Here is a 25,676-nt window from a genome sequence, read left to right on the forward strand (position 1 = left end):
CTTCTTGCACTGACCCTTTTTCGTATGAGTTGATTTAGGGTGTAACTAGGTTACTTGGCTATTTTTCCCAATCCATTATTCACTCAAAAAGTGAATAAGTATCCAACAAGGAATTGTATTTATCACTTGTCACTGTTGGAAAATAGAATTTAAGAGAAATTTTCCAAATCCTCTTATGTAGGATTGTGTTTATGTTCACTTTAGGAGCTAAGGGCATGTGTTTTTCATGAGATAGGTCTTGTTGGATCCAACTTAGGGAGACCTTGGTTTGTCATGATTCTCGGCAACTTCTGCAGGATTTTTATTTTGTTGTTCAATTTCCTATTTTGCCTCTTTTGTTTGGCAAGCAGGGCTTTCCTTTTTTACTATTTCTGCTCTATCTGTGCTTCCATTTTTGGTAGCTATATGTTAGGAGGTTGAGAACTACTATTCCCCTCCGTTTATGATTGCTAGTTCTACTTGATTGGTTGAGTATGAACATTTCCTTGATTTTCAGGATAAGGGTTTGGGGTTTTGCACCATTATGCTAATCATTTTTGCATACAGTGTTTGAACTCGATTTTTATTTGATTTTTGTGGCTTATTCATCCTTGGAGTGAATGGGTTTTATTTTCATTTATTTTCATCAATGTTGGGTTTTTGAGGTTTTCACCTTGATTTGTGCCACCCAGTTTTCTCAGGTTTTCTTGGCATGATGTTGGTCGTGGACTTGGACTATTCATAGGATGTCAATATGACCATTGTTGCACTTTTATGTTGCATTAGGATGTATTTCACATAGGTACTCTTGAGCTTGTATTTGGTTGAGTGTTATTTTTCTTGTGTTCTCATCTAGCCCTTGTTTTATGATCTTCATGTTGTCGATACACCATACACGAGCACATGTGCGTGCATTTGTCAAGTGCTTGCAAGGCCCAAACTCCCAGTCATTTTTTATGGAGTTATGCTTATTAGGGTTGGGTTGGAAAGATGCATGCCTATGGGCACTCATCATGTGATGAGCATAGGTATGTAGGGTAGCACTATGGAGGGGCTTCTCTCACAACTTTGGTGACTATTTCCCATAGGGTTAGCATGAACAAGATTCTAATAATTGATAAGTAAATTAATTACTGGGTAATAAATCTAAGATAATAAAAAGTAAAGTGAGCACCCAATTTAGTTTGAGGACACTTGATATGTGAGCACCCATTTAAGTTCGAGGACATGGTGCGTGTGCCTCCTCGGGGAGTTGAAGCTGCATGTACTAACTTGGGTTGCTTGATGTCATGCTACTTACCCTCCAGTGAGTCTCTACATAGTTGACCTATAAAGTGTCTGACCAGGACCTGATCCACTTGCGTTGTCTCATGATATTGGATTCAACCATCTTTTTTACTATCTAGCATGAGCGTTAGTCATGGGCATTTGCCTTTTTATGTGTGTTTGTGGTTGAATCATTGTCTCCATCAGCATGGCGAGAGTGGACCTATGGGTTCTATGTGGTTGGGAGGCATACCTACCTTCACCACTACTAGGGATTGGTGTAAAGAGACGTTATCTTTCTAGTGTGATCGATGCTTGATGTTTCACTTGGTACATTTGGGTTTCCAGAGTATGTTTCTTTGTGAGTTATGCTTTAATTGGAATGCTTGGATATCATGTTTAGATGATGTTAGTTTATTTGATGCTTTCTTATATTATGATGTTTAGCATATGGTTAGATGATGTGATTTACTTAGTTGGAGTATTTATTGCTTTATTGGATTATCATGTTAGATCTTCTAGTTCTTATGATGTTATTACGTTGTAGTAGTGACACCCTAATAAGACAGCTTTAACTATCTAGTTGGTAGTTTGAGATGTTACATGCAAGGGATGGCTAGGACCTTCAAGGTCTCATGATGTTATTACGGCTAGGAGGAAACATGCAAGAGTTTAGTTTTTTATGTACATTACAATGTTGTTTTCTACATGTTTTCATTTACTGCTATGGTTTAGATGGTTAGTTGTGTTTCTGTCATGCTATTCTTGTGTTCGAGTGTCCAAGCCTTGATTTGTGGATCCAATACTCCCTATCGTGGAGGTTCTAACTCTATTTCTCCCTTCTAAATGTTCATCGGGATGTTTCTTGTATTCTTGGGTGACAATGCTTCAACATTAAGTGATACTAGTGAAGTATCACACGCCCGAAGGAGATCTATCATATAATATATTTTGTATGCTAACACTTATTTTATTATTCTTATATTATATCATTTTATATCATGATTATTTTGGCTATCTTTGTTTTAAACTAGCAACTGCATGCTTTTGTGGATGCAACAATGAGTCGATAGAGATGATATAATTTGTATTATATAAATAAAATGATCAACAAAAAATCTACCTAATTTATATATACTGTAGCAGAAAAATCTATAAAGAAAAGGAACTCAAACACTATACAAAAATCATTTTGAGGCAATCTCAATTCACATTTCATTTAAAATCAAATTTTCCAATTTACTCAAATTTGATAAATATTTTAAATTATAAATCATTTAATTAAATTTATATTTTAAATTATTAGTTATTATAAAAAAATTAAATAAGCTTTATTTTTTATATCTCACTTCTAATTTATTTTTTAAAAATATATTAATTAATCATAAAATAATTTTTTTATTACAAATCGTGATATTAAATCTATTTTTCATCATTATAGTTTGATTATTAGTTTATATGATATTAAATTTTACTTCTCTGTATTTAAGTATTGACTTTGTTCAAATATTTTATTTTTAAGTAATTGTTAAAAACTACAATTTTCTTTTTTAATTGTGAAAAATATCAATTCCAAAACTTTTTTTACAAACTTAATAGTTTTTTATATAATATAAAAATTATTATTTATTTCTAAATAATTATGTTTACTAAAGAAATAAAATGAGAATTACATGATGTTAAATTGGGAAATTATTGATTACAAGGTGAAAAATCACTCCTATCCTCATATTGCTTTCATTGTTGAAAATCTAAAAAATCAAGTGCACACATTTCAACCATGAATAAACAAGTCACTATCATTGTAAATTATAGTGATGGTTCAAGAAGAGCTTTAATATGTAATTATTAGACGAGGGCTTTAATATTATAAGTGTCTTAGTCTAAAATTAACAATATTATATTTATCTTAATTTACAAAAGTGATAACAATTTCTTTAATTAAAAATATAATTATCATATTAATTGTAATCTTTATAGTAAAATATTATTATGTATGTTGGAAATAAGTTTACGTTATTAAAATTTATAATTATATATTCTATTTTTATGGTTGTAAGAATGAATTGATAATAAGCAAATGATAAATCTATTTCTATTACCAAACTTAGTTAGACATGATTTATCTTATCATACATTCATAATTTGATTTTGTTGATAATGAAAAAAATTAATAGGATGCAATGTGTTACTTATGTTTCAAAATTAAGTATGATAGACTATGTGCAATATTAGATGTTATTGTTTTTGTTGATTTTATTTTTTAAAATCTATCTAAGTATTGGATTAATCTATTCAATCATTAATCAAAATAATCTAAGTATATTTCAATTTTTCTTTTTTAATATTTAATAATTATCGACACTCATTCTCTTTTGTGCATCCAACAAGATTTGGTTTTTCTAAAATGTAAACTAGTTTGCATAAAAAAACTAATGTGAAATTTGAAAGATTATTCAAAAATCTTAAACTATTAAATTCCATCAAAATATCAATACAAATTCTTTCAAATCTACATTAAAAATCTACTTTAAATCAATAAATTTAAATATAGAAAGAATAAAAAATAAAACATACAATAAAAGTTCCTAGCCTAAATTTTGAATAAATAAGCAAAAAATGTTCATTAAATTATTTATTGATTTATTTAATTTGTTTGAATATTTTATTTTTCTAAATTAGTTTCTCTTGCATAATTTCTGCTTCTCAAATAAATGTTTCTATTTTTGCCATTATCATTATTGAAATGAAATTTTTCTTTAAAATGAAAATTGTGCTTCCTCGTTGCTACACAAGATTTTTGAGGTAAATATTAGTTTAGGTTCTTCTTTTCTACTTTGATATTAAAATTTGATTTTATAAATATTAGTATATAAAATTTATAAGATTAAAATTAATATCTTTCTATCTCTCAAATTCAACCAATGAAGCATTTTAAAGATTTTTTGTTAGAATGAAGTGGCAACAAAAAATGCATTATTATTATACTTTTGTGGAACTTAACATTTAAAAAACATATCAAATTTAAACCATTTCATAAATAAATTTGGTAAACCTTCTTTTAATCTAATTTTTATCTAATTTTTATCTTAATAAAATATTTAGACTATTTCTATGATAATTCTTACTAAGATGATTATTTTTTATAATATATAATTTATTTCATGATGTTTAATTTTTACTTGAACCAATATCTACTTAACCTATTAGAAGTAATTTAGATTTTTTTCAAAATATTATAAAGACATAATATTGTAACAAAAATACTAATTTTTTTGTTTAAATTCTAATAATTAATTAGTGTAGCATTTGTCATACATTCATAATTTTTAGTTTATTGATAAAAGTCATTTTTTTAGTAATCTATTCAACTATTATTAAAAATAATCTTAAATATATTAAGAAAAAATGATATCTTAATTTTTCTTTTTATTAGGAATTCTTTATGAGTTATAAAATGGTATCTTGATTATAAGAAAATAAAAATCATTATGAAGATAATGCATATACATTTTTCAATTATTTTGAACATATTATTTCTTATATTTTTTTGATGTGTTCTTATTTTTTATTGTAAATGGTAAAGATTAAAAGAATATTCAGAGTTTTAAATGTGATATAAGTATTGTTAAATTTGTGTAAAGTAAAGTTTCTATGTACAAAACTATTATTAAAGCAAACTTGAGAAAAGAGGAAGTTTCTATTTAGAGAAGAAAAACTTTCTTATTGAATGGTTCTTTAAAAAGCGTCCCTATAAGGGATAATCATTTAAACCAATAATATAAAAAATAAAATAAAAAATTAGAAAAAAAAAAAGTTAACTTGTCAAAATAGATTGCTAGTTTTCATTGCCGAAAAAATTTATATAGCACACAAGCTATCTAATCAATCTGCCCATTTACAGGTAAACAAAAGGGAGATTTGATATTTACTGCATATATGGTTCATAAAACGTCAAGATTTTATGGCAAACAAGACCATTGATAAATGAGCAAGATAATATTTTGAACATGGCTAGAATAACCACAAGATCATTTCCAACCATATGATCCAAAAGTAAATATGTAAACAAAACAACCATATGATCATTTTATCTTTGCACCATAAACAAGTTTACAAATAAAATGCAATTCCTTTCCTTCCTTTCTCTGTTACAAATTTGAAAAACTAAAAATGTCTTCCTCTCCTTTAGAAATGCTCAGGCATGTGAAACTGGAGAAGAACCCTTTTTAAATAGATTTTCTCTTATTAAATAATTTTCCCACAAGAAGTTTGGCAACTACCACAACTTTTTACTGAACTAATTTACATTTTGTCTCTTTACTTTAATTCCCCCCACAAGCTTTAACTTTTTTTAATTATAGATGGATTGATCAAAAGGATAGGTACAAAAATGAGAGGGGAGGCATGAACCAACAAATTTACATCATAAGAAGTAGATAAAAAATAGGATTAGCTCAGTTGGCTAAATCTTCCCTGTTGCAGGGGGTTGGTCACGGGTTCTAGTCTCCCTCGTCCTCGTGGTACCAGTGGGCATGTCGCGCCAGCGCTACCAGTCACGTTAAAAAGTTTACCAGGCGCACTGCAGTTTATAGGGGGGCTGTGTTGCACCGATTCCTGTAGTCTTAAAATTTAAAAAAAAAAGGATTAGATCAAAAGAAGATACAACAGATGTCAAGAGAGAAGCACGAGCCACAAAAAATTAGTGCATTATGCATTTTACAATAATGTTAATTCTTAAAGAATTAACTTATCTTGACTATTTTTACTTCTTTTACTTTAATATTAATTTTTTTAGAATTAATTATGTGAGAAATTAATGTTAATTCAAATTAATTTAATATTTAACTATTTTTCATATTAATATTACAATGTTTAATTCTTTAAAGAATTAAATATTATAAAATGCAAAATAATCTATAAATGATTTTTGAAGTTTCTCCTTTTTTTATTTCTCATATTAATGAATGAGAGGGGAATACTTGGGGTTTCAAAACCCTAGGTACAATGGCTCTAATTAGAGTTGCATTCTGCGCCAGTATGTAAGAACTCCAAAAATCTCTAGAATACTTCAATGCTTTATCTATTTGGTTGTAGAGTCATTAATCAATATGAATCTAGACATGTACCATTTCAATGAATATTGCAATAGAATCCTTGCCAATATCTTTTCCTACTACTGTTCAATGGATGTTGCAGACTTAATCGAATTCTTACACTGTAGAATGAATAGAAAGATCCCTCTTCAGCCTTCATATCCCGATTCTTTTGTGATCATCTCAAGTTTCTAATAACATTCTGTTGATTTAATTTGACGCATTGAAAGTGGAAGCTCTTCCTAATGACTATTGGGGTGTCATCATATCTCCTTCATAGACTGGGGCAATGTTCAATCAACGAACTTTATTTACTAGATCTTTCATAATCTTGTCAATCATGGGGTGATTTGAATTATTCATCAAGCTTTGATAACTGTTCAGGCTGCTCCCGTCTTCTGTGATCTTTTAATGGAAGAATTTCAAAGTCCACTTACCTTCATCTCATATCGGGGCAGTTGAGACTTCATTATATTTGTGAACCCGATATCCTCTATGCAATTCAATTCAGAAAGGAATGTAAGCTGCATGGATATGTGTATGACAGGTAGGTCAAGATTTGATTGAAAGAGACCACTAATATCTCCTAATCCATGGCAACTCTCTATCAGCTAGTCCCGATTCTGCCCCTCTTCTTTCAAAAAGCACAAAACCCACTATATTGCACTGCCAAAAGGTCCTGAAAAGGTTGCAATCTGAAATGCTAATAATTGCTTTGATGCTAACTGACCTTCACATCTTGTTGTGAATAAACCTGCCAATATAGACGTCAACCATATCGCAGCACTTCCTGCCGCAGCCGCAACAAGGCTTGCAACTGTCACTACTCCATCTGTTCCATGCGGAACATGCTTCAAGGTATTAATGAGTCAAGGTCGGCCAGTTTCTAAAGACCGGGTGTCACCATTACAGCACACATAGTGCCCAAGAATACCTCCAACAAGACCAGTCGCCAAAGATGCATATTCCGAGTCCAAACACATATCATTCCAGACTGTTAAATATGCAACTGCTAGAGCTAACATTGTGGAAATCAAACTATATATTAGCATTTGCAACATCTATGCAACTAGAGTGGAGGTTGTGAGAGGGACAATAGCTTTGCAAATGTGTCTGATGAACTGGAAGTAACTCCCCAAAGTATGGCTATGAACACGTATTTATTATAAATCTTGTAGATTTCAAGGTAGTAAACTCCATCCTCAAATTCGCTAGATATCTTTCAATTATGTTACTGGACACATGTATGCCAAGTATTCATGAACATGTTTTAACCATGCGCACAAACCCGTGTGCTCCAACAGCAAGACGTGCCTTAAATTATTGCTCGCCCATTTGGAATGGTTATCATAGTTTCAGCTTTCCAACTTGTGTCACTTACTACGATCTCCATCTGTAAGCAAAGTTCTATTTGAAGAAATTTTATATTGTGCTAAGTCTAATAAAAAAATATTGATATTATGCCTATCAATGGTATCCATGGAATTATGTAGCTTATGTGCCTGTTCAAATACCACTTCTCCTTTAAAAATAACAAAAATTCAAGGTGCTTTATCCATGATTCCATACTTTGTGTGCACGTTTGTCCATATTTTCGGATGTAGCCCTCTCAGTTGCAAAGCATCAAACATATCCTCTGAATATCTGCACAATGGGTGACACTAATCTTTGAAGCCCGTGATTCCCTTGTCTACCCTACTTTTAACAAGACGCCTCCTCATGCATAATGGCATAATAATGTAATAATATAAGCAAGTGAGCATTCTGTACATTTGAATTCAATTTTACTCAAATTCAGGCAGTCCATTACCTTTAACTATCAACAATTTTTCTTTTTATAAATCTTATTTCGCAACAGACCATTTCACCAACATGGTAAATCTTATTAGCCATGATCCATCGAATGGGAAATTGCCATCACATTTTTTGAATGTGTCTTTCATCTCTACCCAAACAAATTTTATGAAAATTTTAGGGCACATAATTAATTCAGTCACAATGTTTTCTTATTTCGTGTTTTAAAACACACCTTATGATCCTCTTTTCTTGGTCTTCTAGGGCGGTTCCCATGGACATTTATGTATAACAGGCTAGAGTGGCGATGACAAAGGTTCTGGAGTTTGAAACCCTCCCCCTTACACCAACTATAAATGTTTGGCACAATTAGTGATAAGACATATGTCAGATTTATCACAAAAGTGATAAAAGAGGCTGAATTTCTGCATGAAGTGGCGTGCAAACTATTTCGTAACAAAGGAGCAATCAACAACCACTTGGCTGAAATGTTTAATGTTTCTTGTGAATTGCAAAACTGCTATCATCCATCAAAGGTAGAAGCTAGTGAGTTGCAGGTGTCTGTCTTCATTCATTACCATATAAGCTGAAATGTTTGGACAATTCAACCTCTTACATGCTGTAGACCCTCAAATATTTATATTAATAAAAGGTCCAAGTATTTCACCAATTTCAAAAAGATAAACGTAACTCCACTATATATACCACCAATTACAAAATAAAAATTTGGGAAACCCAACTTCTTGAAATGCAAATGAAAGTGGGCATCAACGTTTGAAAAGTAGCTTTTGGAAAAATATTTTTGCTCTTTTAATGAAAAGATCCATCGGTTTCTTTCATTGTGGTATTAATATATTTTAATGCATGACTCTTAGAAAAGGAGTTTTTTAAACAAGAAGATTGAATCCCGCAACTTTGGACGATGAGATTGGATAAACACAAGATGGTGCCGACCAATGAAGAGGGCCTTTATTTCTTGGAGTTTTCTAGAATGTGGATTGATATAAAAATAAGGGGGGGGTTTAGTGCTGGTGCAACTTTATTGAAGGGGGACAAGAAGCTAAACAAAATAGAAACAAACCAAGCCAAAATTGCAAAATGGGGCAATTATTTATAATGAAAGGGCGAAAGGGGAAAAAATGCTAAATGTGACCATTTACAAGTTGAAGAAAATATGAGCCCTTTCAAACTAACTTTTGATAGAATGGAAGCAAATTTTGCAAAAAGTAAACTAAAAACAATCAAAGTGTAGGGTTTTTCTCATTAAAAAGACAAGGTAAGGGTGGAAAAATAAACACAAATTCAAGTGTTTTCTCATGAATAACATGAATTTCTTCACAATGAAATGTGAAGCCAACCTCTTGCATAGCACTTTTCACAACTATATTTAAAATTCCAACAAACTCTTCCATACCTTGATCCTTAGACTGTTGCATTAGTTCCTCCAAAGATGATGTTGAGGAGAGATCTACACGGTGTTGAAAAAAAAAAGGATCCTTTTCTTCCTCTTGGCTATCATTTGGTTCCCCTTCAACATCTTTTTCTTGCACAAATTCCATTCCACCAATTTCTTTTTCTTCAAAACGTTTTCTCTACCTTTTCTAGCTCTTCCACAAGAGATCTTCTTTATATGAGGATAACACCATAGAAAGACTTTAATACTGCTACTTGTTTTATCAAATCCCCTGCGACTTCTCGGATTGGATTCTCCTTAAATGGAGGTATAAATATAAAGACATCCACATCATTTTAATTTCTTACAAGAGTCCAATCTTTCAAAATATCTAGATATTTTTGAAATACTTTATGGTATTCGACTTCAATAGAGCCACCAACCTCTATCCTTGGAGAGGTACCTAAAAAATTTTACAAATCAACTACACAAGGCACTAAATATCCCACAGTAGAGTCACAATCTATTAGTAAACTGATTTGTCTTCTTTGAAAATCTTTCACAAATAACTCTTAAATGCCCAAACGGAAAGACAAACTCTGAAACCAATAGTTAAGTCACTTGCAATTATTTTGTCAAGTGCTCTTTGTATTTTGAAATGAAGGTATAGCTCCCTCCTTTTGATTTATAGTAAATAATTTTCTAATATGCCTTTAACCAGAAGGAAAAGAAGGAACACTAACATTCATTCGTCAACATGATATGAATGTGGACTTTGATTTAAATAACTTAAGAAGAAAATCAAATATATAGTGCACAGGCTATCTAATCAATCTTCCCATTTACAGAGAAACAAAAGGGAGATTTGATATTCACTACATATATATCTTATGACACACAAGACCTTGATAAATGAATAAGATAATATTTTGAACATGGCTAAAATAATCACAAAATCATTTCCAGCCAGGGAAACCTAAATTCAAACCATAGGATCTAAAAGTAAATTTTCCTTCATTCCAAATTTGTAAACAAAACAATCATATGATCATTTTATCCTTGCATCATAAACAAGTTTGCAAGTAAAATGCAATTCCTTTCCTTCCTTTCTTTGTTACAAATTTGTAAACTAAAAATGTCTTCCCTTTCCTTTAGAAATGCTCAGGGGAAGGGCCCTTTTACAATAGATTTTCTCCTTTTAAATAATTTTCCCACAAGAAGTTTGACAACTACCACAACTTCCTCTTACCAAACCAATTTACATTTTATCTCTTTACTTTAAGTTCCCCCTTATGTTTTTTAATTTTTCAATATTAAGTGCAATAATTATTTTACACTTTACAATAATGTTAATTCTCAAAGAATTAACTTATCTTGACTATTTTTACTTCTTTTACTTTCATCCTCATATTATAATAATAATTAATTCCTTTTAGAATTAATTATGTGAGAAATTAATGTTAGTGCAAATTAATTTGATATTTAGCTATTTTTCATATGAATGTTACAATATATAATTCTTTAAAGAATAAAATATTATATAATGTAAAATAATCTATAAATGATTTTTGAAGTTTCTCTTTTTTACTTAAGGTTTCAAAACCCTAGGTAACATAGCGCTTTTGCACCTCTTTGATGTTAAGCCTTTTAATGGTCTCTATACTTGGAATAATCGAAGGACTGGGGCTGATGCTATCTCAGAACATTTGGATAAATTTATTGTTTCTGCATTAGTGGCACCCTTACTCTCTCTTCGAAAATTATGGACTAAAGGGGATCTGACCATTGGTCAATCAAAGTTTTTGCTACTGGGGCTTTTATTCCAAAGCATTCTTCTTTTAAGTTCCAACTGATGTGGCTTCGTGACTCCTCTCTTCGTGATCTTGTATTATGTTGGTGGAGAGATGGCACTCCTGCATATGGTACTACTATGGTTTCATTTTCTAAAAGGCTTCAATATGTTAAGAGGCAGCTCAGAATATAGAATAGACAATGTTTTGGGAACCTTCACTCTATGAAGAGGCTTGCTCAGGAAGATCTTGATGTCATCACTAAGAAGATTAGAGATCGAGGTTTCTCGGAGGATTTTGGAAGGGTCGAATCCCTAGCTTTTAGAGTTCTAGAAGAATGAGAAATTCAAGAGGAAATTTTTTGGAAGCAAAAGGTTAGAGTTGATTGACTCCAGGTTGGTGATAGGATCACTATTTTTTTCCATAAAACTGTGCAATCACCAAAATTAGAGCAATATCTCTTCATTGGTTAATTATCAACATATCCAACTGACTTCGTTGCTAACTTTGTTCCAAGAAGCTACTCGGTACTTTTCTACCCTCTTCTCTGAGGACTCTTTTCCTATTGATAATGAAGAAAATATTATTTTTTCTTGTATTCCTTCCCTTATTACCCAAGAAATGAATGATTATCTCATGCAACCGATCTCTTTGGAAGAGCTGGAGGAGGTGGTCTTGGGCATGCCCAAGGGAAAGGCTCCTAATCCTAATGGCTAACCAGTTGAATTCTTTCAAGAATTATGGGACATCATTAATCATGATTTGTTGGAGGTGGTTAAGGAATCCTATTCTAGCAAGCAGATGCTTCGGGAATTGAATTCTACTTTCTCGACTCTTATTCCAAAAAGAGAGGAGGCTAATCAACTGGAGTTTTTTAGACTAATTGTCTTATGTAATGTGGTTTACAAATTCATTACTAAGTTGATTGTTGAGAGAATTAAAAAGTGGCTCCCCATTATTATCTCAGAGGAACAAGGTGGTTTCATTGTTGGAAGAATTTTTTTGGATGGGGTGGTTATTTCTATTGAGGATATTCACTCTATGGCTAGTTCAAGGGAAAGATCTATGTTTGTTAAGCTAGATATGGCTAAGGCCTACGATAGAGTTAAATGGAGTTTCCTGAGGAATATTCTTCTTACATTTGGCTTTGGTTTTGATTGGGTGAGTTGGACTGTGAGTTGTGTTACTTCTACCTCTTTTTCAGTTCTTCTTAATGGTCAACCTTCCCAGCTATTTGATGCCTCTAGAAGTCTTTGCCAGGGTGATCCTCTCTCCCCCAACCTTTTCATCATCATGGTTGAGGGCTTGGGCAGATTCATTAAGTAGTAGGTGTCCTATAATTCTATTCAAGGGTAGTAATAGAAAAATGGTTTACCTACTCTTTCTCACCTTCAATTTGATGATGATTCTATTGTTGTGGGTCTTGCTAGGATCAAGGAAGTTGAAGCCTTTCGACATACTCTAGATATTTATTTGTTAGCTTCAGGCCAAAATGTTAATGAACACAAATCTTCCATTTACTTTTTTAACACTCATGATTCTATTCAACAAAGGATTGTTGATATCCTATGGTTTCATATTGGGTTTCTTCCTTTGACTTATCTTGGCATCCCTATTGTTGTTTCTAGGAAACCATGACTCTTCTAGAAAAATGTGAATATCAAGCTTCAAGAAAAGAAGCATGGTTCAAGTTGCTCCTATTTACTTTCTCAAAGAGTTTGATGCTCTTTATCAGCAATTCTTTTGGAGTCGTAATTTGCGTAGCACTAAATGGAGTTTGATTAGTTGGGAGATTGTTTGCAGGCCTACAAAGGAGGGTGGTCTTGGTCTTTGATCAACTCTCTTGAGTAGTCAAGTGTTGGCTACTAATCTTTATTGGCGATGGTGCTCTAGACAATATCAACTTTAGGCTTGTATTATCACCCATAAATATTTTAGCAGTGCTAATCCTTGCTCTATTTATGCTCTTCCTCTTGATGGTCGTGGCTCTATTAGTTAAAAGAGGTCTTTTCTAGATATGTAAGGGGGGATCTGAAGCTTTGTTTTAGTCTAATGCTTGGGATGGATTCCAACCGATATTATCCATGTACCCTCATCTTCAAACTCTATGTGATTCTTTTCATGTTGTTGGATGGGATAAAGTGACTCATTAGAAGACTCCTTATCAATTAAGACTTGTTGTTGGTTACAGATGGAAGCACTCTTCTGATTGGCCTCTTGGAGTCATAGAGGTGGGCCTCTAAGGAGTGTTCCTCTCTGCTAGGACTAGATGTTTTGGCTTGGGGAGGTACCTTTTCTGGTAAATATCATGTCTCTGTTGGATAATGTTGTCCTTGATGTCACACAAATGTCATATCAGTCATTAGTCTCAAGTTCACCAAGCTCAGACAATCTGCAATGCAATTTACAGTACCAACCGAGCTCACTCAGTCATCAAAGGAAATGTGGAAGACAGTGTTAACCGAGCTAAGTCGATCAACGAAGGAAATGTGAAAAGTCAGTGTTAACCGAGATTCACTCGGTCTCCAAAGGTTAGTTTCCACCGAGCTCACTCGGTCATCAAATGAATTATGGAAAAGTTAGTGTTAACCAAGCTTCACTCGGTCTCCAAAGGTTAGTTTCCACCGAGCTCACTCGGTCATCAAATGAATTATGGAAAAGTCAGTGTTAACCGAGCTTCACTCGGTCTCCAAAGGTTAGTTTCCACCGAGCTCACTCGGTTATCTCAGGAAACTCAGTAATTACCGAGTTCTCTCGGCGATTGATGGTTTGTCACGAAGTTCGCGGTATCAACCGAGCTCAGTCGGTTAACACATGAATTATTTTCTGAACAAAGTTCAACGTGTAGGGTCGGCCAGTATAGGGAGTTGCTAATTAATTACTTTTGGCCGACTATTGTAATTGTTTGTTTTAGTCATTGGTTTGAGTCGACTAAGATAATCTGAAAGGTATATATGGTCATTCAAGTTATGAATCAAAGTGTGTGATTATGAAAAATTTATGAATGCGAATTATAGTATGAAGAGGCGAATGTTGAGAAAAGTCTGATGGAGGATCAGATGTGTTAAAGGAGTTGCAAAGTTGTATTTGATTAGTAAGGATCCAGTCAAGCATAACAGAGATATACAATCACCAAAGATAAGTTGCATATTATATCAAGTCATTTCATTGTTGCTTTCTAACCATTGTAACAGTGTATTCAAAATCTCTTAACAGAGTTGGTTTAACAGCCATTCAATAAATCCTCTAACAAGGTGACAGTTCAGTTGAATTGTTCTAAAGACCTCTAGCAAGGCCACTCCTAACAGGGTGATTAAATCCTTTAACAGGGTCGCACCTAACAGTGTGTTTTTGTAACCTTTAACAGGGTTGGCTCCTAACAGGGCTCACTTCAAAAGAGTGAAAAAGTTACATTGGTGGTTTTTCCCATATTGGATTTCCACGTTAAAACTGGTGTCTCTTGTGTTCTTAATTGCTAAATTACTTTGTGCATGATATCATATCAGTTCTTAATATTTATCATTTGTTGCATTATCAAGTTTCAACATTTTATTAATCAAATCAAAGGTATATTCAGACATCTTAGGGACTATGGAAAGTTTTTGTAGTAACTGATTCACCCCCTCCCCCTCTCAGTTACTCTATTCTCATTTCCAACAGTCTCTATTGGGTATCAGGAGATAACTAGACAACTATTCAAGGATGTTGAGGTCCCTTGGTGGAAGCAAGTTTGGAATAAATTTTCTTGGTCCAAGTACAATTTTTCCATGTGGCTAGTGGCTCACAACTGTTGTCTTATGTGGGATAATCTTTATAGACATAGATTTCAAGGCCCCTCTTATTGTGTTTTGTGTGGTAATGGGGAGGAGTATGTCTCCCATCTGTTCTTCCATTGCTCCTTTTCTACTCAGTTATGGCACCTTTGGTGGAGTGCTTAGGATTACTCTTGTAGGCATTCTTCCTCTTTGCCTAAGTTCTGGGCCCGCTTGGGCAGTGCTCCCTTCAAGTCTTCTCCTCTCCATGTTGCTTGGATTGCTAGCCCATCATTCATTCTTTGGCATATCTGGCTGGAGAGGAATTGTCAAATCTTCCAAGATGTTTGGATTGGTGTTATGCATCTTTGGTGGAAGATCTCACATTCTCTTCAAGAAACTATTCAAATGAAGTTTGCACTAGATGGGGGTAGGGATCTGGCCGATCTTGTTATATTCAATTGCCTCAAATTTCATCTTCAGGATGGGGTTGCAGCTCAATGGTATCAAAGAGTGCCCAAGAAGCCTCGACAACAAGGGAAAGGATGGGTGAATCGAGAGGGACATTGCACTCCTCCTCATGGAGTTCTAAAAATTAACACTGATGGTTCTTCCCAAGGGAATCCATGCCCTATTGGTATTGGGGAAGTGGCTTGTTGCAGTTCTAGTGAAGTTGAATTCTTTTTCTCAGTGCATAAGGGTGACTATACTAACAATCTCATGGAGGCTCTGGCCATTTTATATGCTATGGAACAGCGTTGTTTGTCGGAATGGCACAAGATTATCTGTGAGTCTGACTCCCAAGTGGTGGTGAACTTGCTTTCCTCGTAGGAGCTTGAAGATGTTAGTTGGCAACTGGCTACTGTTGTTAATCAAACTCTTCTTTTTTGTACCTCTCTTGAGTTCATTAGGTTTACTTACATTCCTCATGAATAGAACATGATTGCTGATTGTTTGGCCAAATGGGCTTTTAGTCATGCTCCGAACTGGAATATTATGGATAGGGGGCAACTTTCCTTTGAGCTGGTACAAGAATTTGATGAATTTGTTTCTTAGGATAGAGCTCCTTGTTGAGCTATACTTGTTGTAATCCTTTCCGTTTGTACCCCTCTTTTTCCAAAAGAAGATTCAAACTTCAGTACAATATAGTGTTTCAAAGAATCGATATATGAATAGTGGGAAATTATTAAGACAATTCAGTAATTGAAGGTTCAAAAATGGTTTGAAAAACTTTAACATGTAAAATTTGTAGATTGGAAACCGATTCTTCCTGCTATACAAATAAAAACCACACATCATTTGTATCAAGTTTTCCTTGATTGGTTCCTAAATGGTAGTAATCGATTCTTTAACAAATAGGTTGTTTAAGACATATAAATCAAAAGAAACTGATATCTTACTCTTACGTAGCAAAACACCACCATTATTTTCAATACTGTGAATCAATTTCCTTGGTTAATTCACTCCATTCAATTTTAAAAAATGATTCATCTTTAAAAGTCCCTTTTAAGTTTATATATATATATATATATGATGTTGATACTTATAAATTAATTCACTCCATTCAATAATAAAAAATAATTCATCTTTAAAAGTCCCTTTTAAGTCAAAGTATGATATTGATACTTATAAACAAGATTATTTCTTGTTAAAATATTTTAACATTCTAAAATATAAATCAGATTCTCATGAAGATAATAGGTTAAAACCTAAATTGCAGATTTAAAGAGATGATATGTTTTATTGCAGGAAAATCCATAAATGCTTTAAAATTTTATGGGAGAAGTGGCTCTAAGAATAATTCAAAAACATCCCAATATGAATCGGTTTTATGAAGACGTGATGAACTTGATTTTTTTAACAAACCAGTCTTCTATTCTTTGTGGATGGTTGGTTTAGAAATTATGACAACTCATATTATCTTTTCGGAATCAATTCATTACATGGAACTCATATTTAGCCAGCACCATACAAACGATAGCAGCCATGAAAGGGAGAATAGTAATTTCCGTTGGAGATTTCACTTTGACCATAGCCTCCAACGGAAATAGGGAGGTTAAAGGATACAACTATCCCACTCTATGCAAGGTGAAAAAATTACACACATGCATACGATAAGAAAAGAAGGGATAAAAGAAGATTAATTCAACCTTCCTCATCAGCTGGATAATTTATATATTATACACTAAAAGGGATTGCACTATACATTTTTATACCAATTGACAGACCTAAACCAAGAATCATTCGATCAACAAATTCAAAATTGAAGTGATTTTAATGAGTCTAAATGGATGTTTCTATTCAATTGATTGAATAAGAACGGAATTCTTTTAAATAAGACTAATATAAAGATTAATCTTGTGACAAGAAAACAATATATCTAAAAGAATTAAAAAATATATAATCATTAGAAGGAAATATGAGAACATGTAAAAATTTACAAGGAGGCAAATTCTGTTAAAGTTTAACTATTTCTAGAATGCAAAATTATATTAAATGTATTTTCTATTCTTTTTTATCAATATTAAATGTGTTTTCTATTATTTAAGTGTATCAGTTTTATTTCATAAGAAAAATCTGAAAAATAACCTTCAATATAAAAGAGGGTATACTCATGTAGTCCAAAATGACTACATGAATGATTATCATATTGAAATATAAGTTTAATATATTGGAAATGCATATCATTATAGGATGGTACATTTAAAATTATTATTGAAGCCACAAGTGTACTAAAATATCAATTTATTGGTGTTAAGAGTTTCCTACCAATCTTTGTGATAAAGAATCCTTCTACAAACATTTGACCCTTCCATTGTGACATCTATTGTTTGATGCAATGAGATGGAAACAAACTGGCCATGATTTTTTGATGGAACAACTCACGTTCCTACATTGGTCTTTGCTCATTTTTGGGTTTAATTGTACTAGTTTTTGCATATGTAAGTTCAATCTCCACTTTTATGATCAGAATGGTCGATATGTATCTATCTATCAATTGTTCAAATAGTAGTTTCCAACTAGTAAGGATTTTGCTATATCTCTTAAGTTCACTTAATCATGCTCTTCCCTGCAGCTACTTCCCAATCCTCGGTGCTTTGTGTTCTTCCAAGAATTCCCAAATTCTTTTTAACTACCCCTTCCCCCATAACTGACCCAAAAAAACTCCTAACATATTTGAGCAACTACATTCTCTTTTTTTTTCATATTTATAATTAACACCTTTCTAATGACATGCAATTAGCATTTATCTCATTTATAAATGTACTTAGGAAAACATCTCAACATAGACAAATTCACATTAATGTATGTATATTATGTTAGAGTAATAAAGTATTTTCTTATTAATTAAATCATATTGTTTTAATTATTAAGTCACTTATTATCTCTAGCTTACTTAAGCTAAACTTTGGACATGTAATAACTAAATCTTTTATTGATTATTATCATGCAACCTAGGTTTGTTACTTGTTAGGGTTTTGATCTCCTTTTATAAGGATTGATCTCTTATTAATTTATTAATTCACTTTTGATATTAGCAATCTCTCTTTTTGCTCATCAAGAATGTCTCATCTGTGGAGATCTGATAATTCCAGCTTCCATAACTTTTGCTTCTTTCTTTATGCATGGTGGTGTTTGCATGCAGGTGATTCTTGAGAGTTGTGAGGTTGATCTTTCATCAACTTTAAGATGTATCATAGCTTTAAATCTACATGCCCATGTTCTGTTTATGAGAGATTTGGCTTGACTTTCATATCTGTGTTTTTTCTTTCAGAGGGTTTCATTTTTCAGAAGACTTTTGTATTGAATCTAGGGGGTCACTGATTTTCGGTGCACTTTGAACCCAAACGGACACTACCATTGAGCTCAGAGCACCAAAAAATCCTATTTTCATACAAAATTTGTCCAATTTGGACACAGTTGGAATCTAAGCCAAAAAAATATTGCTCCCACATTGGGCACATTTACTGAGGCAAAAAAATTTTGATATTAAAAAAAAAGCTTGAAACTCGAGGTTTTTTGGCATAGAAAATGAGAAACTTATTTCAAATATCAAGATTTTTGGTATGAAAAATGAGATTTTTGGGCGTGAAAATTAAGATTTTTTGGCATGCAACTCAAAAAAATTTGGTACAAAAATTAAGATTCTAGCACGGATCTCAAGGTGGTAAAAAAATAATTTTGCCCTTCCAACTCTTTTTTGACCTACATGTGGTTTTTTGGTTGTAACTTGCTCATCCGGACTCCATTTTTCGCAAACAATATATCATCGGAAAGATGGTTTTGATAGTGCAGTTTATTTGGACTTTTAATGATTTTGTTTTGCCATTTTATGTAGTCAAAGTCAAAGGTTATATTTTGCACTCCAGGAGACATATCTTGAGACATTCTATTTTTCCAAATTCTACTTCAGGCACATTCTATTCAATCTTTTGTATTTTTGCATTTTGGTGGATATCTTGGTTGTTTCAGGTTCGAGGATTGATTTTTTTGCTTCAGATGATTCATCATGGGTTGTACTATCTATTGTATCAGCCTTATGTCTCTTTTGATCTTTTTGGACATCCTTTTTTAGTATTTTTGCAAACATACTGAGAGAAAGTGTCACTCTATTGTATTTTAAGATCTTTCACATCTTTGTGTTTTATTGTACTCACATTACATTATAAAGTGCCTTGGGGGATTTCATGTTGGCCATATTCACCATCTTCCTTTTTCAAGTGAGTGTTCCTTTCATGACATTAGCCTTATGATGTGTCGATGACACGGGCCATTATAGGTGTTTGTATTTCTTTTGCACTCTCGATGTTCCTGGTTTTTCTTTCTACAGGAGATATTGCATTCAGTTAGAGTGTTCATGTCTTACCTCTCAACATTATGGGGGCTATGTTGGTTCTATTGCTTTCTTGGTTTGATGGAGTGAGCTATGTATTCAATATTTGATCCTGTGTACTATGTGATTGTAGTGGTTGGACACTTATGCATTTCGATGAGATGGATCATTTACCATATAGACATTTTTTCATTCCCATTTTTAGAGGCCATGAAGATACCTTCTATCTTTGATTGATTAGCTATTTAGACTTAGTCTTCTCTATTTGGTCATGTTCTATATAGTGAAAGTTCTTCGAATTAGCAATTTGGTGATGTTTGCAACTTCATGCTTTACTGGTGTTCTTCATGATCATCTTTTTGTTCATATCTTCTAGAACATTTTTTCCATTTCTTTTCGGAGTAGGGTTTTTCCCATGTGGTTTTCTCTATTTCTCCTATTTTCAGATATTTGGTTGTGCTTGGGTACCTCATTAGGCCTTGTTGATGGGACTCAATTCTTCTTTTAGTAGCAATTTCTAAGTTTTTAGCTACTCCCTAAGTTTATCTTAAGGGGGGGTGTTAGAGTAATAAATTATTTTCTTATTAATTAAATCATATTTATTTAATTATTAAGTCACTTGTTATCTCTATTTTACTTAATCTAAACTTTGGACATATAATAATTAATTCTTTTATTGATTATTATCATGCAACCTAGGTTAGTTACCGGTAAGGATTTTGATCTCCTTTTATAAGGATTGATGTCTTACTAATTTATCAATTCACTTTTGATAATAAAAATCTTTTTTTCTCATCAAGAATGTCTCGTCTATGGCTCTGGGAGTTCCAACCTCCATAGCTTTTGCTTCTCTCTTTCTGCACAAGAGATGTTTGCGTGCAGGTGATTCTTGGGAGCTGTGAGGTTGATATTTCATCAACTTCAACATATTCCACCTTTCATCATTGCATATCATCATTTAGGAAGGTAAGAGTTAGGGTATAAATATACCTAGATTTATAAAGCATTATAGTTAAATCAGATTATAATCTGAGTGGTGTATGGTATGGTTAAGAAATAATGAGATAATATGCATATTTGCATTAACATCATGATTTCATTTACATTATTATAACACAAACATATATGCACTTAATTAACCATCTTAACCGTATTAAATAATGCACTACATAGTTCCATTAAACTCAAAATTAAGATAATTAACTTTAGTTGTTCCTCGAATCAATGTTCAACACAAGGTTGACCAAGTCAAGATCAACAAGGTCACCACATAAGTAGGACAACTAGGAGTGACAAAGGTGGCACATGATATGCCTTCGCACTAGGAAGAGACATCGTCTCAATGTCGATCGCAACAAAACGAGCACACAACACATCCAAAACTGATAGTGTAACTGAAATAAAAACATAACATGTCTATACAAAGAGATGATGAAAGGATCTCTATAAGTCCTCAATGTCCTCCCAAGTGGCACTATCCACAAAAAGTTGGTTCCATTAGAATTTATATTGCAAGATATCCCTATCGTGTATCTGGATGGTATGTTTCTCAATGAGATGAGTGGGTTGAATTGCTACCACTCTTGGATCTTGCACCTGCAATGTATGCTAATCAAGTACATGAGACATGTCAAGGTGATAGGATTTAAGCAATGAAACATTTAAAACGTTATGTATGTGTGTTAGTACGGGGGATAGAGCAAGCCAATATATGACTGGGTTGATGACCTCTAGCACCTCTAGGGACCAACGTATCTCGGGGAAATATTTGAACTCTTGCCAAATGAGATTGAACTTTTCTAGGGCATGACACACAAGAACACCTTATCACCACTCTAAAATTGCCTAAAGGTGTGCTTCTTGTTAGCGTAGCTTTTGTTGGTTGGTTTCCTCCTTCAGCCTACGAATCAAAATCATCTACTCTTCCATTTCTTTCAACATCTCAAGAGCAACAATAAGTTTTTCGTCTACCCTATCCCATTTGATAGGTGTACAAGACTTATGTATATAAAGGGCCTCAAAAGGAGGCATGCCTAATGAAGAATGATAGGAGTTATTGTATGCAAACTCAACTAATGGAAGGTACTCCTCCCATTTGTATTGTTGGTCCATGTAGTACATCCACATTAAGTCCTCAAGCACCTGGTTAACTCTCTTAGTCTTCCCATGAGTCTCAAGATGATAGGCGATGTTAAAATTCAAGCATGTACCCAATGTTGTGTTCAAGGCTGTCCAGAACCCTAATGTCATTCGAGTATCCATGTCTAAGATGATGGTTTTGAGTATACCATGGAGTCAAAATATCTCTTGTACAAACTTTCTAGCCAAAACAGATGATCCATCCTTTAGGCTGCAAGGAATGAAGTGAATTACCTTAGTTAATTTATCAACTACGACCAAGATAATATCATGCTTGCATCGAGTTACGGGTAGTCCTTGTACAAAATCCATATTGATCGATAACTTTCCATTTGTACTCTAGAATCTTGTGCAGGTAAAGAAGTCCTATCAGATGGACATGCTCAACCTTAACACGCTGACATTCCAAACACTAGGCAACATACTCTATCACATCTCACTTGAGTCCCGAACATAAGTACAGTGGCCTTACATCATCCATCATTTTGTTCACCCTTGAGTGCCTTGAAAATGGAGTATAATGCATCTCCTAAAGAACCACTTTCTGCAACCCTTCATGGTCGAGCACATATATCATGTTTTGTTATTTTAGTAAACCATCACCATCAAAAGAGTATCCATCAAAATGTGGATCAGATGTGTTAGTATGCAATGTTGATCTCACCCATTCATAATGAGTGTCACCTGGAAAATATTGTAGAATGTACTCCCTCATGCAAGTCCTAGAAGTAGTAATAGCAGTGATGTGTCTTCTTCAACTGAGAGATTATGCTACCCTATTTTCTTTTTCCTTAATGTATTCAATGCTGAAATCATACTAGCTAAGGAACTCTAACCATCTCCTTTGTCTAGCATTAAGATTGGGTTGAGTGAAGATATATCTCAAACCCATGTGATTAGTCTTTGTTCAAATGGTTTTCCTAACAAGTAATGTCACCACATTTGCAAGGCATGTACTATTGCAATCAGCTCCAAATCATGTGTATCGTAACTTATCTCATGTTGTTTGAGCTTCCTGGACGCATAGGTTACCACTTTGCCATTTTGTATCAATACGCCGCCTAGTCCATCCCCTAAAGCATCTGTTGTGACAACAAAATATCCATTTGGATCCGGTATAATGAAGATAGGAGCATAAGTAAGCCTTTGCCTTAACAACTAAAAATCCCTTTCACGTGCTTTTGTCACTCGAATCTCTTCCCCTTTTGCTAAAGGGAAGTAATTGGAGCTACAATTTTGTAAACCCTTCCACAAATTTCTTGTAGTAACCAACAAATCCCATAAAACTCTGGACTTCACTCACATTTTGAGGAGTTGGCCATTCAAGAATGACTTTTATCTACGCAGGGTCCATTGTTGTACCATCCACTAATAAAATGTGTCCAAGTAATGTATCTCTTTCTAATAAAACCTTGGATAGTTTTCCATACAATTTCCTCTCTATGATGAGTTACAATACTGTGTGTAGGTGTTCTCCATGTTCCTCTAAATTCTTAGAGTATATCAGGATGCCATCAATAAATATCTTCACAAACTTGTCAAGACAGTCTCTGAAGACGTTGTTCATCAAGTTCATGAAAGCGACAGGAGCATTAGTTAGCCCACAAGGTAAAACAACAAATTTGGTAATGTCCATACCTTGTTCCAAATATTGTTTTAGGTATGTCCTCATCCCTGATCCAAAGTTGGTGATATCTAGATCTCAAGTCAATTTTTGAAAATGTGGCCACTCCCTTCATTTGATCAAACAATTCATCAATTCATGGGAGGGGATACCAATTCTAATGGTTGCCTTATTTAGCATACGATAATCAATGCACAATCTTAAGGTACCATCCTTCTTTTTCACAAAGATTATAGGAGCTTCCCAAGGTCATACACGCTAGGGCGGATGAAACCCTTATCCAAAATTTCCTATATCTATGTATTCAATTCATATAATTCTATGGAGGTCATGTGATAAGGAATCTTTGATTGAGATTCAACTCTTGGTACAAGATCGATAGAAAAATTGAACCCCCTCTTAGGGGGTAGTTCATGTAAGTCATCTGGAAACACATCCCTAAATTTTTGTAAGATGGAGTAATCCTCTAAACAAGGTGGGTTCTCTTCCATGTCCTTGACATGAGCCACATATAACTGACACTATTTTCTCCTTGCCTTCTTCAATTCTATAGCAAAGATTTTTCACAGTTCAAGTGGGCACTTGACCTTGTTTAGTATCATTGAGTGACCTAAATCATCAAGGCATTCAACTACCTTGTCTTGACAGTTAACTATGGCTTTATGTTCACTTAGCCAATTGATGCCTAGAATGACATCATGTGAGCCCAAAGGGGCCACATACAAGTTGACCTCTGATCAGAAGCTAGGGAGTTCCAACTCATTGCAGAATAAGAATTGTTCTACCCAACGCTCATCCCTATAACCATATTCTATAGTCCAAGGTTCAGCCATAAAACCATCCCTAACAGGTATTTTAGCTAGAATCTTAGGGTCTACAAAGAATGTTGTAGCACTAGTATCAACTAGAATTAAAACAAGGTATCCAAAAAGTTTACCAAACATCTATATAAGAGTAGCCTAATAACTTGACTGTTATGATCAACTGTAGTGTGAATGTGATGTTGAGGTGGAAAGCCTCTTATTGCAGATCGTTGAGGATATTTAGTGGCATAATGGTTACCGCTGCATATAAAGCATCTCAATCATGGTCCTCTCTAATCATCATTCCTATTATTTTCATTCTTGTTGTGTCCATTCCTTCCATTTCCATTATTGTTGTTCCTATTGTTTTCATTCTTCTTGTTGATCTTGTTATCATTATTCTTGTTCTCCTCAGGATTTTCTTGCCCTTTTCCCTTCATGTTTATGATTTGTTGGTTTTTTCCATCCCCCATCTTCCTACCATCCTGATATTTCCTATCATCTTGGTATTTACTTTTGTAATTCTAGTTGTTATATGATTTTGATGGGGTCACATCCTTCAGTCTATGTTCCTATTTAAGGGCCTTTGAAGTGAAAAATCTACGGTCTTGGGCTCGTGAATTTTAACCTCACTATAAATCTCAAGTCGCAAGCCCATAATAAAATTTTGCATCCTAAATAGTTCATCATTTTGATACTGAGGAACATAATTAACCAAATGAGAGAAACATTCATGATATTGCATGACTGTCATGGTCCCCAGTACTAGCTTATAAAATTGTGATGACTTCTTGTTGTAAAATAACCAAGGTAACCACATTTTACAGAAAAGTTGTAGGAATTCCTCCTAGGTTACCTCATTGTGCTAAAACTTCTTTTGTGCCCTCACATTTTCCCACCACATAGCCACCTCACCTATCTATTGGAATGTGGCCCATACTACCCTGGATTTCCTAGTGTAACTTCAAACAAGAAAGTATTTTTCCATACTAGAAATCCATGCGTTGGCATCCTCCTAAGAAGTTTTTCCTTTAAATGTGGGAGGGATGACCTTCTTTAGGTCTTTGCTCAAATTAGCCGCAATCTGAACCTTATAGTATTATTTGTAGGAATTTGACAATTAGCTTTCATCTTTTAATCTTCCTCTAACCTCCTAAGTGCCTCAACCAAAAAATTATCCTCAATTTTCTTCTTTTGTTCCTCATC

This window comes from Cupressus sempervirens, chromosome 6, assembly GCF_028749045.1.
Source record: "Cupressus sempervirens isolate cs-2001-9-10 chromosome 6, ASM2874904v1, whole genome shotgun sequence".
Taxonomy (NCBI): domain Eukaryota; kingdom Viridiplantae; phylum Streptophyta; class Pinopsida; order Cupressales; family Cupressaceae; genus Cupressus; species Cupressus sempervirens.